This window comes from Sturnira hondurensis, unplaced genomic scaffold, assembly GCF_014824575.4.
Source record: "Sturnira hondurensis isolate 20B ecotype Veracruz unplaced genomic scaffold, ASM1482457v3 Scaffold0004136, whole genome shotgun sequence".
Lineage (NCBI taxonomy): Eukaryota > Metazoa > Chordata > Mammalia > Chiroptera > Phyllostomidae > Sturnira > Sturnira hondurensis.
This window is the reverse complement of record NW_028076767.1, coordinates 55,957,796-55,974,337: the sequence shown is the minus strand read 5'-3', so window position 1 is coordinate 55,974,337 and position 16,542 is coordinate 55,957,796. Positions and strand designations below refer to the sequence as shown.

General features: G+C 36.2%; 1 protein-coding gene across 2 annotated transcripts in view; it reads right to left on the bottom strand.

Moving 5' to 3' along the window:
* The window catches only part of ACVR1C (activin A receptor type 1C), a 71,943-nt gene that overhangs the window by 17,621 nt on the left and 37,780 nt on the right, over positions 1 to 16,542 (bottom strand). The gene's annotated exons all lie outside the window — the stretch shown is intronic.

Here is a 16,542-nt window from a genome sequence, read left to right as displayed (position 1 = left end):
GCCAATGGAGACAGAAGTAGGGTCACAGAAAGCACTGGCACAGGAGACCCTTTTTAACACCTCCAAGCATTTGACATCTTTCTAGCATTTTCTCCCCATTTTCATCAGTCCATCCTTAAAGCACATTTATTCATTCACGCCACAAATAATTACTGAGTTCTTACAACATGTGGCCACCACTCGACATGTAGAAATACAGTGGTAAAGGAGACCAAATCCTTGCTCATGCGACACTTATGTCCTCACACACCCAGCAAGAGGAGATAAGTGCTATGGAGGAAAAAAGAAGCATAAGAAAGAGACAGTGAGGGGGATGCTACTTTAGATGATGTGGTCAAAAAGATACTGGGCCATACGAGGGAGCAACAGCGGGAGGTGTCTCAGGGAAGCGTGCTCTGGCAGAGGGACAGCAAGGGTGAGGTGCCCTGGGAAAGAGCCCCACGGGTGTGTTCAGAACAACGGAGGCCTGGAGTGCAGTAAACAAGGAGAAAGAGAGAAGGAAACGGGGGCCAGGAAGTCAACGAGAGAAAGATCATGCGGGGGCTTGCAGGCTAAAAGGACGGTGGGTTTCACTGTAAATGGAAGCTGTTGCAGGATTTTGAGCAGGCAAATGAAATGTGATCCAACTCGTATTTTCTGTGGCTGCTGCACGAAGACACTAGGGGCACAAGAGTAAAAGCAAAGAGACAAATTAGAAACCTAATGAAATAATCCTGGCAGGAAATGATGGTCTTGGCTGACAACCCTATCTAAAATAGTCCTTCCTTCTCATTCCTCATTCATTCTCTATCCCCTTTTCCTGTTTTATTTTAATTCCTGGATCTTAACACCACTTGGCACATTATATAGTCATTTATCTATTATCTGATTTTCTCCAGAGAACATACGCTTTGTGAGGGTAGGGGCTTAGCCTGCTTTGTTCCCAGCTATACCCCAGGTTTACAACAGTAGATGGTCAATACAAATACAAAGATCCTGAATAGCAGAATCATGTAAAGTTTTACTAATTTTGTGCTGCATAAGTAAAGCATATGATTTTTAGTTTTAGAAAAGTAAATATGATCACTGAAACCAAATAACATAAGGATATAATTAAATTTGTCACTCTAATTTTAAAACACATACAGCCAAATTTTTTAAAGTTCATCCTACATTAAAGAAATCTTTTTTAATTTAGAAAAAAACAGTAATACATGAAAAATCTATGATGTCAGATATTTCCTGTGTTTTTCAAAAAAGTTATTTTGACACTTGAAAAAAAGCACATAGTTCCTTTTTCACTTACTACTGTAGTAAGTGAAAAGCCTCACCTAGGCATCAATGTAATTTTATCCCCAGGTCCTAACATCGGGCCTGCTGATTTCTGTTGTCAACAATCCTTGGGGTGTATTCGATAGAATATGGGCCCAGAATGCTGGGGTTCTAACCCAACTCTAGGTTCTCCAACATCAAGGAAAAGAAGAAAAATGCAGGCTCTGGAGAGAAAGAAGCAGGTTATATGTGGCTATGGTGCCTGGGGCAAACTGCACCCTCCCCCACCCCACCCCACCCCCTGCGGAGAGTCAGAGAGCAAAGCCTAACACCCGCACCTTAGAGTCTAGGCAAATCACAGGGCCAACGGACCTTGTGAGTTAAACTGTTCCTCAGACTTCCTTCTTTGTAACTGACAATCATGCAGTTACATTAAATGTACTTACATTTTACTTACAGTTTTAACCAGAATATGTGAATATAATTTGAAAACAAATATTATTTAATTCTAAAGGAAAAAAATAATCAAATTCCTCAAAATTGTGTTCATGGAAATTTCACGACAGCCCTAAAAAATGTCAACTATCCACAGCCAATGAGGAAAAGATTTAAAGTGAACTTTGGAAATAAACATAATCTATGTTCTTCTACTTTGCCTAGTAAATGTTGGCAGATCACCAACTTGCCTTCTACTGAGCGTATCAGAATGCCTTGCAATCATTAGAAGTTGAGCAGGTGCATATGAGGAGAGCTTGGCCCTGAGTGTTCTTATAATAAGGTGTAAAAGAATTCTCTAACGTGATGTGGCTTTAGAATCATTAACCATGGTACTTGCAACTCCTGGAGTTTGCTTAGAAAAAAGTCTTATAATCTGTTTCACACTGATTCTTTAACTTTACATTTCACGTTGTATATATATTTTTATGAGCTCACCAAGGTATTGTAAGAAAGCCACAGGATACGCTTAATCACTTGCAATTCATGTAAACAACTACTTAAACATTTTATTTTGATATATATTATTAGAAACTATCAATATATACATTGCAGTTAAAAAGCTGATTGAGCCCTGGCTGGTGTAGCTCAGTGGATTGAGCGTGGGCCTGCGAACCAGAGGATCGCAGTTCGATTCCCAGTCAGGGCACATGCCTGGGTTGCAGGCCAGTTCCCAGCAGGGGACACACAAGAGGCAACCATACATCAATATTTCTCTCCCTTTCTCCTTCCCTTCCCCTCTAAAGATAAATAAATAAAAAATCTTAAAAAAATAAAAGACTTTTAAAAAAGCTGATTGATTCCCTCATTTTGCTAAAGCTCTTTTAAGCAAACCTCAGATCATCACCATGGCAACCAATAAGGAGGCAAAAGGTCAGCAGCCCTGAAAATAGAATAATCTCCATAAAAGTGCACTGCTTTAGTAAAAACTCTCAGGGATGTTTGTCACAGATGGGTAATGTTTCTTCTTTTGTGGATAAATTTACTGATACAAGTTAGTAAAAAAAAAAGATTACTCAGCTGGAAAAGGTCAGCAACACCACCCAGAAAGAGCTCCTTAAACACTGAGCAATTTTTAAAGCAAACATCTGTAAAAGTATTCTCTAAACCAAATGTTGAGTGTAATCTCCATAGGAGACAAATGAAGAAAAACTCTAGTCTACACCCCATCAGTCGTGGTAGAAAGAGACAGTTGTGCAGTTAAGACATTTTAGTAAGTTACCTCTGGTGGCCATATTAATTTTTCTAACAGGTTTTATATTTTTTATCATAAGAGAATTAATTATTTGATCATTTGCACTTTTTGAGATTATCAATGAAGATGCATTCTTCACGGGAGAATATGTCAATCCCAAAAGTGAGGTCTGGGAAGTGCTGCTTTGCTAATTCAAGTTACCTCACTCCCTAGTAAATTAAATAGAAGAGGATGGGCAACAAAAGAGAGAAAAGTACTAGTGTCTATGGGTGAGCGTCTAGCTCACAAATATCTCCCCTATGTAAGTTCCGAACACACTAAACCAAGACAATGCAGGGGAATAAAGTAGTAACAAACGAATATTTTTATTTGTACAAAACAAAATGACACATTAAGCAATGAGAAATATCCCAAATCTTCATGATGAACATTTTATAAACTGCTATTTCAAAGCATCCTTAAATATGGGCACCATTGTTTCAAACATTGGCTTGATGGTAATAAAAAGACATTTCTAATTGGTTTCTTGTTGTTTTACCAAATTGGTTCAAAGACTGGATCCAGATGGGCTGGTTTGTACTACATTGCACTGAGGACAGCTCCCTAAGGGGGGCGCCAGAGAAATAGGGCACAGTCCACATTCTTGCAGAATTTAAACTCTTCTTCGGAATACGTCACTCACCTAGGGAACAATCCCAGAGCAACTTTGCAAGTGAAAATATAGAGGAAACTTTATGTACGATCAAGGAAGGTGGGAGAAAGGAAAAATCATCATGAAGAGTTCCATTTATGATGAATTAATCCAATATTAAAAAATATGTAACTGACATGTGTGAGGTCCACACATGTGAAGCGAAATGGGTCAAAGGAGCTAAGTCACAAGCACTGGTTTTATTCATCTAACACCCCCATGTAATCCTGTACTCACTGATGGTAGGCAGCCCCTCCACACCCTGAGCCTGTCCTAGCCTCCTATTTCATCACAGGCAGCCTTACGAATGTCGTCAGGAATAATCCAGTCAGAAGTTAATTTGGTTAGATCCCTCCAACACGCTTCGCTGTAAGGGCAGCAAATGGTCTCCCTTTTTCTTAGAATGAGAATAATCACGTCAAACAAGTTGTTTTTGGTCCATATGAACCTTGAATTCTGAAGAAGGTCAAAATATTTTCTAATCCAGAGGTTCAACTGAGCCATGAAAGTGATAAAAATAACATGAAAGTTATTTCTGCCTTTCGACAGCATCAGATGAGCTATTGATGGGTCACTCCATTGTTCAGTGCTCCTTCTGTAAGTGGCTGTTAGCATCCACAGTCTTCATCTGTCCTGATTCTTGAGTGCACAGCAAACAAGGAGCAAAATATGTGGAAAGGGTTTCCTACACAGTTCTCATGGCTGGTTTTCTGGGTGTGAGTAACACTGAGAAGCTTCAAATCTTTTTCTGTCCACTAACCTCTGAATTTAAGTATAGTAATGTCTTTATATTTTAAGGAAACAGAAATGTTGAACTGAAGAAGATAGCATTCAGCACAGGGGTATGAAGTACTTCAACTCAAGCAGAAGTGAGATTAATACAACATAGGAAAGAGAATTTAAATGGGCTCTACCGTTTCCTCTTAATTTCAGGGTGTGGACCTAGAGATTAGCTTCTTAATCTGTCATCAAAACATGTATCCTCTGTGAAAACAGTAGGTAGCAATTCCTCAAGGAATATTTTAGTTTTTCCTTAAGCCTAACTTCTACATGGAGAAAACGAAAATTTCTTTGAAGCCGCAACCATATCTTGTATCTGTTTTCCCAACTCACATTAGAGAGCCTTGTTCAGAGAAAACACTTAAAAATCTTGATAACAAAAGAAAAATTATACTTTTCTGTCCTAAATAAAGTTCGTGCTGATATAATTTCTCCCACAGGTAACATATTCACACAGAGCAACTTGTTCTCTTAGAAAAGACTGATGTGAGAGAATCACATTTTGATCCAGATCAATATCTTGTATGTGATAATCACACAAAAAGATAATTGAATAAACAGGTAATAGTGTTTACAGAAGTAAGAGAGTAAGAGCTCACGTAATGTAAAACCCTTGATTTAGAATTGGTTACAAATTTTACTTGCGATTTCCCACTACATCCTTGTGAACAAAATTTCATCATTGAAATTAGTGTACTTGTTTCCTAAGACAAGAAATGCTTCCTATCTTCCTACATTAAACTTTTAAAGCACAAGTTCGACTTCTTTGAATGCTTGTATTTCATATCACTTTCCAATATATAAAACTCACAGCGTCTTTCATTTTATGGGAAAAAACCCATCTGGCACACCTGTCAGGTGTGCAGTGAATTCTCAGAGAATGAGCTATAAATGGGTTTGCTCGTGTGAGGGCAGAACAATTCCACAAGGGGCCCCGTGAGCATTTCTCAGCATGCAGATGTCACCTTGCACTGACTAGATCAATGGAGTTATGTTTAAAATAGAAAACCATAGAAGTTAAGAGACAGCCATGAATTTTTTTAAAGAAATAAAAATAACAAGACTTTTAAACTCCCCAAAGAATATTACTCACTACCTAAATCCTCGATTTTTATAACATGCTTTAGTATCATTAATTTTTGATAAATCCAATTCTAATGTTTTGGCAGTTTACCTTCCTTCAGTTTGGTTTATGTTGAAGTCTAACTGAGATATGTGCCTAGTCAATATGCATTGTTCACCTACTCTAACGGATACAGATAATCAATTTTCTTCTTTTTTACACAACTGACAACAGAACATTGAAGGTGAAATTGTACTGAGATTAATAAGTATCTACGTTTTAATGTTGCACATGTGTTTTCTTTACTGGAACTTCAATGGTTTTGTTGAATAGTCTATTTCCATATGAAGGGTAGTAATTAGTGCAAGTATGAACTAAGTAGAAATTCCCATCCAAATTAACCCTATAAGTAATCAGATTCCCTAGCTCAGGTTTCCTGACCTTATCCTGGGTGGATTTGCATAGACAGTTTGGGAGTACCCTTGCGTCTATGTGACATCACTGCTACTTCTCTGAGCACACCTCGGATGTCACCAAGAATCACCAGAAATCATTTAGGTTACAAACCAAAATGCAATCCAGCCATAAAAGAAGCAAGCAACAAAATGTGATTCCTTCACATACAAGATGCTATACGGTTTAATAATAAGGAAGAAAAGTCAGAGAAAGTTACACTAAACAGAATCACTCAACTACACTAAAATAGAAAATATACCAAACTAATACAATGAGAACTCTAGGCCAATGAGTATAAGCTCAATACATATTGAATGAATGAATGAAGGGGGAAATCCCATGCCCAATAAGGAAGAGATGGTCACTTCAGCTTCAGCCAGCTGGTAAGAAGAGGAAGACACTGAGGATGCCAAATCTGATTTTTCATAACAAGCCACATGTCAGGATTTTTGCATTAAGACTCTTAATCTTTAACAATATAAAAAATTCACTTTTATTTTTCAGAAACTGTGTAGATTAAACAAAGCTTGTCTGCAAGCCAGATAGCATAAATAGATAAAACTTTGGAAGACCTGCTTTGCTGTCTCTGTGTTCAATAGAATTGGGTTTAGCTACAAAACAGAGGAAACCAAATAGACGTTTTCTCTTCCCGTTCATGCAAAAGGAATAGGAAGACGGGTAGCCCGTTGTGAGCAGCGCAGCTCCGTGAAGCATTCGGTCACCCCCTTGCGGCCATCCCTGTGTTGTAGCCATCAACCCCCCACAGTCGGTCTGAGGCAACTGCTAAAACTCCACCCATTACTTCCGGGCAGTGTGATGGTGGATGGTATAATAAAGTGATAGTTTCTTTTAATGAGTGTTCTCAGAAGTTCTCCAAAACACTGTCACACATCTCAGCCAGAACTCAGTCATATGGCCACACTTACCTGTGCGCATAGCTGAAAATATTGTCTGTTAGGTGGGTAGCCATACAACCAGCTAAAAGTCTAGGTTCTGCTACTAAGTGGGTACTGGAAGAAACTGGACATCTTTGAAACATTTACTTACAGTCATAGTAAACTTTGATCCATCCACTAGAACAAGAACATGTGTACAACAAAATGAGTCAGTATAAGACTTTATAAAAGGGTTAAATAACATCCTTAGCCTCAAAGCTCTCCAGTATTATGTCCAGAATGTGTAACTTCCATAAATTTACTATACTCAGAAATTACTTTAAAATGATGTTTTATTCTTCTTTTGTTGTGGAATATAATAAATAGACAAAAAGGTACATAAAACATGTATATAGTTTGAGTATAGAAATACAGTAATTACACATTCCCAATTCCCCAGCCCTCTTACCCTTTCCCCGGGATAACCATTACCCTGATTTAGAGACTATTCATTTTCTCACCTTTGTACTTCTGGTTCCCAGAACCCCTTTTCTTCTGTGGCTCCAAGTTAAAGTTGGGATATTTTCATATATGTTCATGAGGGAGAATGGCTTATAATTTCTTTTTTCACAATGCCTTTGCTGGTTTTCATATCAAGGTTATACATAAAATGAATTAAGAAGTGTTTCCTCTTTATCTATGTTCTAGATGAATTTGTACAAGAATTATCTGTTCCTGTAAGTTTAGCCGAATGTTTAGGTACAGACTTTTAGGCTTGAAAATTTTCATCATGGGTATATATCTTTACTACCATTTTTAAAAAGTACTCATTGAACTTCTTAAATGTCATAAGACTATTCAAGTTTGGTAAATTATAATTGTCTAAAAAATTAGGTGGTTTAATATGATGTTTGTTCAACCTTACATAGTCTTACTATTTTTTGTAATCTACTCATATCAATTACCAACACAGTGGCATATTAAAATCTTCTTTTAAGATTATGGACTTTTCGGGGATGCACAAAAGGCAACCATACATTGATGTTTCTCTCCCTCTCTCCTTCCCCTCTAAAAATAAATAAATAAATAAAAATCTTTAAAAAAAATTTAAAAAAAAGATTATGGACTTTTCTATTTCCTTATAAATCTGTAACTAATTTTCTTATTTTTGAGATATGTACTTAAGCACATAGAAATTTAAATTAATTAAGAATCCCTAGTAAATTTAAACTTTAATCATTACAAAGTAAACCTTTTATACTCTTTTTTTTGACATTGAAGTTTATTTTGTCTGCTAAATATAAATGAATCAACATTTTTGTTTAAAGTATGCATGGGATATCTTTTCTATCATAACAATTTCAACATTTCTATAAACTTTATTGTAGATATATTAAAATTGTTGATTTTTAGATTATCATATGGGATTGTCCCATATGATAACCTTTGGTTTTTAACTGAAAATGCTTTGTCTATTTCAAATTATTTACATTCAAGTATTATTGACCTATTTGGATAATTTGTTATATCCGTTATATGCTCCCTTTTCTCTCTCCTCTCTCTCTCTCTTTTAGCTTTTGTTGGATTTTTAAAATTATTCTGCTCTTACTTATCATGAGTCAGAGGGAACATAGTCATAGTCTCTTCTTTTGGAGTTAACCTGGAAATGACAGTGAGTACATTTAAAGCATAAAGCTGAATGATATCTTTATCCTCCTTCTAGGCAAAACAAGGCTCCTAGACAATTTTAACTCATTTAACCTCATCCTGACATATATCAAATGCTACTTTATATGGAATGACCATTTTATTATGTTTTTCAAAATCCCACAAAACATTGTTATAATAGACAAGCGTTCTTTAGAATTAGTCACATAATTATCACTTTCCTTGTTTTTCATTACTCTTTGCATGTCAGAATTTTGGTATTGGTTTCTTTCTGCCTGAAGTATATCCTTTAGAATTCTCTGTATCAAGGGGTCTGGTAATGCCAAAATCATCTATTTCTGTTACTTTGAAAATGTCTCTTCCTTTACCTCATTCTTTAAAGATCTTTTTGCTGGGTATAAAATTCTGATTACCAGTTATTTTATTTTATGATATTGAAGATATAAACCCAGTTTTTCTCTTTGTCCTTTCTGCTATTAAAACTATCTCAGTTCTTCTGTAACTCCCTTGAATTTTATTTACCTTTTTGTCTGTCAACTTTTAGCACTTCCCTCTGTCCTTGTTGTTCCATAGTCTTACTATGCTATGTCAAGGTTTGGATTTCTTTTTATTTATTCTCTTCATACTCACTGAATTTCTTGAATTTATAGATTCATTTTGATCAATTCTGGAGATTTCTGAGCTATTATTTCTGAAGATACTACTTTTGCCCAATTTTTTCCTCATATCTCCTTAAGGACTACTGTGTAAAAGGGCAAGTTAAACCTTCTAATGCTTTCCTCTATTTGTCATTCTCCCTTCCATATTTTCCATTATGTATTCTCCATATACTGCATACAAAATTTCCTTCTGACCTGTATTCAGATCCCTAATTCTTTCTTCAGTTGTTGTTATACCAATTGTTAAACCTACCCATTCAGTTTTAAGTTTTTGCTATTCTATCTTTAATTTTAAAAAGCTCCTTCTGTTATTATTTAAATATGCTAGGTTACTTTTTTATAATTTCTAATTTTCTAAAAATATTTCCAAACTTGCTTTTTGGGTTTTTTTTTAACCAGAAGAGTAATTGATCTATAATCATTGCCTGAATATATGAAAAACTTTGTTACCTCTTTCTGCTGTGTATTCTATTTTGCTGGTTCATCCTCGTGCTGATTTGTACTCCTGCATTTTCAGAGTGCTTATTCTTCACTCTGTACTGTTCATATCCTTGCAAAGTGTTTACTGTGCCTTTTGAGGCCTAATATTAAAGTGCCTTCCTCTACATCAGCAACTTTCTTTTCTTTTCAACTATTTTTTTGTTAGTTTCAGGAGTACACCCCAGTGATTGGACATTGCATAACTTACTAAATGACCATCCCTATAAATCTCATTCCCATCTGACACCATACATAGTTATGAGAATATTATTGACTATATTCCTTATGCTATATTGTATATCCCCATGTCTATTCTGTAATAAATTTGTACTTCTTAATCCCTTCACCTTTTCACCCATCCCCTCACCCCCGCTTCTGTTTAGCCAGATTTCAGGAGGTTCTGAATGATGATTGTTTCATAGTTTAGTTGGAATTTTGATATAGTCATGGGAGGAGGCCAGTACTGCACTTATCTACACTGCCTTCTTGACTGAAAGTCTGTGCAGTGGTTTTCAACCAGCGTGCTGCAAGAAGCACACTGGCGTGCTGCAAGAATTTTTAAAACATGCAATCCCTGACTATTTAGTCAGGGACACTGACCTCTTTACCCTTAGATTGTCAAATTTGAAAAATGGCCACAGCCAACACAAAGCTGTCTGGTTTGAATAAGTCAACATTATAGCTATCTTTATAGTCAAATCAGCAAAAAATATAGTTTTTGGTGGTGCGCCGCAGAAATGTAATGATTAGTTTATGTGTGGTGTGAGATGAAAAAGGTCGAAAATCGCTGCTCCAGTGAGTTTGCATTCTCTTCTGGCCTGCAGCTGGCAAAACTAATAGTCTGGGACGACCTTAAAGAAAGTATTTTTTTCCTCTGGCAAGTCTCTGCACTAATCAGCCAATAGGAACTCAAGGCTAAAATCGATGTGATGTCCAGATTTTAGAATCTGAGAAGCTATGTTCACAGCTTCTCAGAAATAAGCGTTTGTTTTTTTTTCATGTTGTTGTCTTTTTTATCTTTCTCTCATTCTCTTGCTTTCTCTCTTTTACTCTCTCTCACCCTCCCTCTTGCCCCCAACACTTTCTTTTCCTGTGATGCCTAATAATAAGCCCAAGCCTCTAGAAGATGGGCTTATATCTGGTTTAAACTTGCAATAAGGAAAAAGACCTTCGATATATCTGCTAAACATGGATGTTGTCTAATAGAAATTTGAGTAAACCATGTTTCTTAACTTCTGTCTTCCCTGAAACTTGATACACATAATAAAACTAAACATTTTATTTTTTAAAAAAAAAAGATACACATAAGAAAGAAGGATCCGATAAAATTGTCAGGAAGTTAGATAATAATGTCTTCAATAAGAAGAATGTTCACTGATTTACATAATAAGAAATCTAGAAGTAGGTTAGAAACTTTACTGAGTCTCTTTGTTAATAAGTCATAGAACCAGTCTTATACATAGTTACCATTTTTCCAGTTATATATGCTACAAGTATTTCTATCCCATATTTAATTTATCTTTGGTTTTATTTGTTATCTTTTATTATTCATTTTTATTTTAGTTTTCATATAGTCAATTATATTTGTCTTTTCCTTTTATAGCAGTTGGATTTCCTGCCTTATTTAAGAACAGTCTTCACACTATAAAGTCACAAAAATCTTTTTTTTCTAAATTTTCCTCTGACATTTAAATTGTTTTGCATTTCACAATTAGATATTTAATTGAGCTGTAATTTATTTTTGTATATGTTATGACACTGTTGTACAGCCCTGTCTTCTTCCAGATGGATAGATAATTATGCCAGCATCATTTCAAAAATAAACTGTCCTGGAATTTCCATTTCTGCCAAGTTACACTTAAATGTCCACAGACACCCTTCTTGGTACAGCACAAACAAAAATGCTGAATAAAATATACACGAAAAACTTTTTTTCTATTACATGATTAAGCTGGTGAGAAAATGAAAGAATTGTTCAGCAGGCAAAAATAAAGTGCAAACTGAGAGAGGTGCTTGAGCACTAGGGCTGCCATTTACCCTGGAAGTGTCAGCCAGTTCTTGGTGGGTAAGTGTTTAGTTTACCAGACTGCATCACAAGATTAGCAGATAAAAACTGGTTCCAGAAATAGTGAAAGGTCAGATTGGAGATCCTTGTATAAGACAGGAACTATGGACGGCATTACACCAAGAACAAAACGAAACAGGGTGTGGTGTGCAGAGACAGACAGTGTGGATATATCCCGCTCTGTGTTTCAACCTTGATTTTTGTACAGAAAAAAATCTTGTCAAGAGTTCTTTATCACAAGTGTGTACCAGTATAGGCAGGCTTACAGCCAGAATGTATGGTACATGTTGGCAAAGCCAAAAAAAAACAAAAAAAAACCTAAACCCACACACTTAATCAATCAAAACATCACCTTCATCTATCTAACAGGAGCTAATGTAAATCTTCTCTAGAGGAACACATTTTAAAAACAGGTTTCAAAACTTTCCTCTAGATATGTTTCCCCAAAACATGACCTTATCACAAACATCACACAAGAAAAGCAGCCACCAAGAATACTAGTCAGCAGGGGGAAATAAAAAACAACAGCAGATTCAAACTCACAGAAGCTATAGATATTGAAATTGTCAGTGATTTAAATATGAGGAAAAAGTTTAAGAGGCACGGAGAATAGATACAGAAGGCCCACTTTATGCAAAATCAGTGAAAAAATTGTGAGAAGAACTAAGGAGAACTTTACCGGTAGAGAGCTCAGAAACAGAACCCAGCATAGAAACTCACACCCAAAACATCTTACTATGAGAATAAAACTTTTTCAGTTGTTATTTGTTACCCTACCCGGTGCACCGCCCCCACACCTTGCAAGTGCACATTACTTGTGTAAATAATTGTTTTATTTTTGAAAAGGAAATATTCTTGAAGAGTTCAGAATACATCATTTACTTTTGGAGGTCAGTTTTTCCCACCAAAAAAACTTCTCCCCTAACTTCAGGGGAAGCTGTGTGTGGACAATCTACCCGAGTTATCTTGTGTGTGAATGAGGCCCGTGAGTACTAGGTCAAAGGTCACTGGAGTCAGAGCAAGAAAAGTAGCATCAGAAAGGTGGGCAGATATTTTGGCACTGAAGAAGCAATTTCTCTCTGGACTAACAATAAACAAGAGGAAATGAGATAGGTTACACTACATAAAGTATGCATGCTTGCCTTAATTAACTGGTTTGCATAGTCTATATTTAATTTTCAGTATTTAATACTCTACTTGCTTTGTAAAAATAATAACACAGTTGTTATTAGTAGAGACATGAACTCAAAGTATTAGTCAAACAAATGGCTGTTTCTGGAAATGGTCACTGCCTATCAAGTTTTACATAGAAAAAAAAACCTATAAACATTCGTGATAACAGTTAAACTTGGAAGGTCACTCCAGTGGCATCAAAGATATTGACTTCAATAAGTTTTACAGGGGATCAAGTTGTTATATTTCTGTCAAACTATAAAATTATACTTCTATCAAAAAATTATTAACTTCTAAAAATTAAACCTACATGCTAGTGACTGAATTTAATATGATCTAAACCAATACTTATTACAAAACTCTGAGTTATATAGACTTTAATCCAATCTTGTATTAAAAGTGAATGGGTAAGAATGTTTTTTTTAAAGGCTGTTTAAAAGAAAAAACAGTATTTAGATTAGTAACTAAATTGAAATTAAAATAGTAACTAGATTCTTAATACATTTTTTACTATACAATTAAAATAATAAATGTCCTTGTTCCATTTAAAATCACTTTTAAGAAATCAACTAAAATGGTGTTTCTTAAACTGTAAACATAACCCATTAGTGGGGTCTGGCCAACATTTTTACTTAATGAAAGAATATACAGTACCTCACACTTTTAAGGGTAAGAATATTTTTAGAAAATTCTTGCTTCAGTTGTGGGTGAATGCAAATTGGGAAAATAATGTAAAATTTATGTCTGTGTGTCATAATGGGAACCTGTATAAAAGTCACTCATCTAAGGCTTTAGGAAGTAGTCAAACACATAAGAGGATTTTTTAGGAAGGCAAGAGTGAGTTCCTACAGTTTTCCAATCACCAAGTTACTAGAGAACCAGCAGAACCTAGAGGAGTGGGGAGAAAAATGTCACAAGCTACATTCAAGGTAGAAACTTCGTCACAGAGAAATGAAGCAAGATCCCAATCAGTACACACAGAGGCTAAGGACACGAGCAGGCCAGCTGATATATGACAAGACTGAGTTACTGCACCTACATCAAGAGAGCTACCCACAAACGACCCCACAGTCTTGGGTGATGAATGAATGAGCCAAAGAGGCAAGGATCCACTTGGCTTTCATCTGGAATCTCAAAGGAAAGTCTTACATTTTCTACAACCTCTTCTGATTACCTCTTTAGCCCATGAAAGTGCTGCAAGGTATTAAGTACTATAAAAATGTCACAGTGGCTATTTTTTCACACCTGGAGATTCCCGATGCTTCTCCTAACAGCTGCTGTTCCAAATGCAGCGAATAACCTTTTCGTGCTGCCTCACAGAGAGAACGACCTGCCGCAAGACGACTGCATACACAAGCCTGTTCCTTTTCGTGTCAATGGACCACACAATGCCTTTGAAAGAAACAAATCCTTGCTTTAAGTTAAAAAAATGAATTCAATCAAATGTCACATAGAGTTAATTACTGGATAGATAACACATATCTTACCTGTTACAAATCATAGTTAAAAATTAATTAATGTAGTCCATAATATCAATAGACTAAAAAAGGAAAGTCATGGGATAATCTCAATAAATTAATGAGAATACTGGAAAAAAATTAATATTTGTTCATGATAAAAAAAATTTCCCCTAAACTAGGAATAAAATTAAGTTTCCTCTATTGATGACCGGCATCTCCAAAAACCTAAATAAAGAGTGAGGACATCCCTGCTAGGACGAGAAAAAAAGCAGTCTCACTACTCCTAGTCTTCTGATTGACAGTTCTAGCCAGTGCAAAAGGCAAGAGAGAGAAATAAAATACATAGAGATCAGAATGGAAGATGTAAAACTGTCTGTATTCAGGCCCTGGCTGGTGTAGCTCAGTGGATTGAGCGTGGGCCTGCAAACCAGAGGATCGCAGTTCGATTCCCAGTCAGGGCACATGCCTGGGTTGTAGTCCAGTTCCCTGCAGGCCAACTCCCAGCAGGGGATGCACAAAAGGCAACCATACATTGATGTTTCTCTCCCTCTCTCCTTCCCCTCTAAAGATAAATAAATAAAAAATTTAAAAAAATTAAAAAAAAAACCTGTCTGTATTCACAGGTGATTATACCTGGAAAAATGTCAAAAAATCTGGAAAAAAATCTACCTACCAAAAATAATATAAGTTATTTTGGCAGGCTTGTAAGAAATATGGTGAATATACAACATTACTTATTCATATAATAGCAATTAACATTTAGAAATTAAGATATTAAAAATACCATTCACAATAGCATCCAAAAGTATGCAATACTTAAAGATAAAGTCAAAGAACAATGTATAGGACCTGTTTGCTGATAACTATAAACCACCACTAAGAGTAATTGAAGAAAAACCAAATCAATGGAAAAACATACTATGTTCATGACCCAAAGATTTATTGTTAACATGACTATTCTTTCTAAATTAATCTACTGTATATATTTAACTCATTCTAATCAAAATCTCTGCATGTGCTTTGTAAAAATTGTCAAGCTGATCTAAAATTTAAATGGAAATGCAAAGGATATAAAATACACAAATTAATTCTGAAAAAGAATAAAATTGAAAGGATCACAAGACCTAATTTTAACACTTATTATAAAGCTATGATAATCAAGAAACTGAACATAGACCTCAATATGAAAACTTAACTGCTAAAATTTTTATTAGAAAATATTTCTGACCTTCGGATAAAGACTCCTCAATTAGGATACAAAATAATGAATCATGATAATAATAAAAAGGATAAAATATACTTCATAAAATTTTAATCTACAAAAGATATCTTTAAGTAAACAAAATGTCAATTCACAGAAAAAATAGTCATAATATACACATCTGATGAAAATTGAACTGTGCAGAAGTCTGACAACCATTCATCCAGACCGGTAAGAGGGGTTGAGTTGGTGGCCAGCGGAGAGGGGTTGTGGCAGAAAAAAGTGGTGGCCGGCAGACCTGGGCACAATGGCAGAGATTGGTAGACCCTGGGCACGGGATAGCAATGAGCAGACCCAGTGAGGTGCACGAGGTAGCTGACTGACCATGGTCACACATTCATATACAGATAAACCAGGTGAAAACGGGCAGCAAGACAGACCACACAACCCAGGGCCCCAGTGCCAGGAAATAAAGCCTAAAAGCACCGATTGAAAAAACTTGTGGGGGTTCAGGTGCTAGGAGAGACTCCCAGCCTCACAGGAGAGTTCATTGGAGAGACCCACAGGGTCCTAGAACGTACACAAGCCAACCAACCTGGGAACCAGCACCAGAAGGGCCCAATTTGCTTGCAGGAAGTGGCAAAAGGGACTGAAATCCAAGAAAGAGTGGAGCAAGCACCATAGCTCCCTCTCTGACCCTGCCCCCAGTCACAACCCAGCAACTGGGCTACTCTGCCCTGGTGAACACCTAAGGCTCCGCCCTTCATACATAACAGGCATGAACAGACCAAAACATTATGGCTCAAGCAGAAGAACAGCTCAAAGTTCCAGAGCCAATACTTCTAAGTGACCAAGAGATAGCCAACCTACCAGATGCACAATTCAAAACACTGCTGATCAGGATGCTCACAGAATTGGTTGACTTTGGTCGCAAATTACATGACAAAATAAAGGCTACACTAAGCAAAATGAAGGAAAATGCACAGGGAATCAATAGTGATGGGAATCAAATCAATGGAGTGGACTAGAA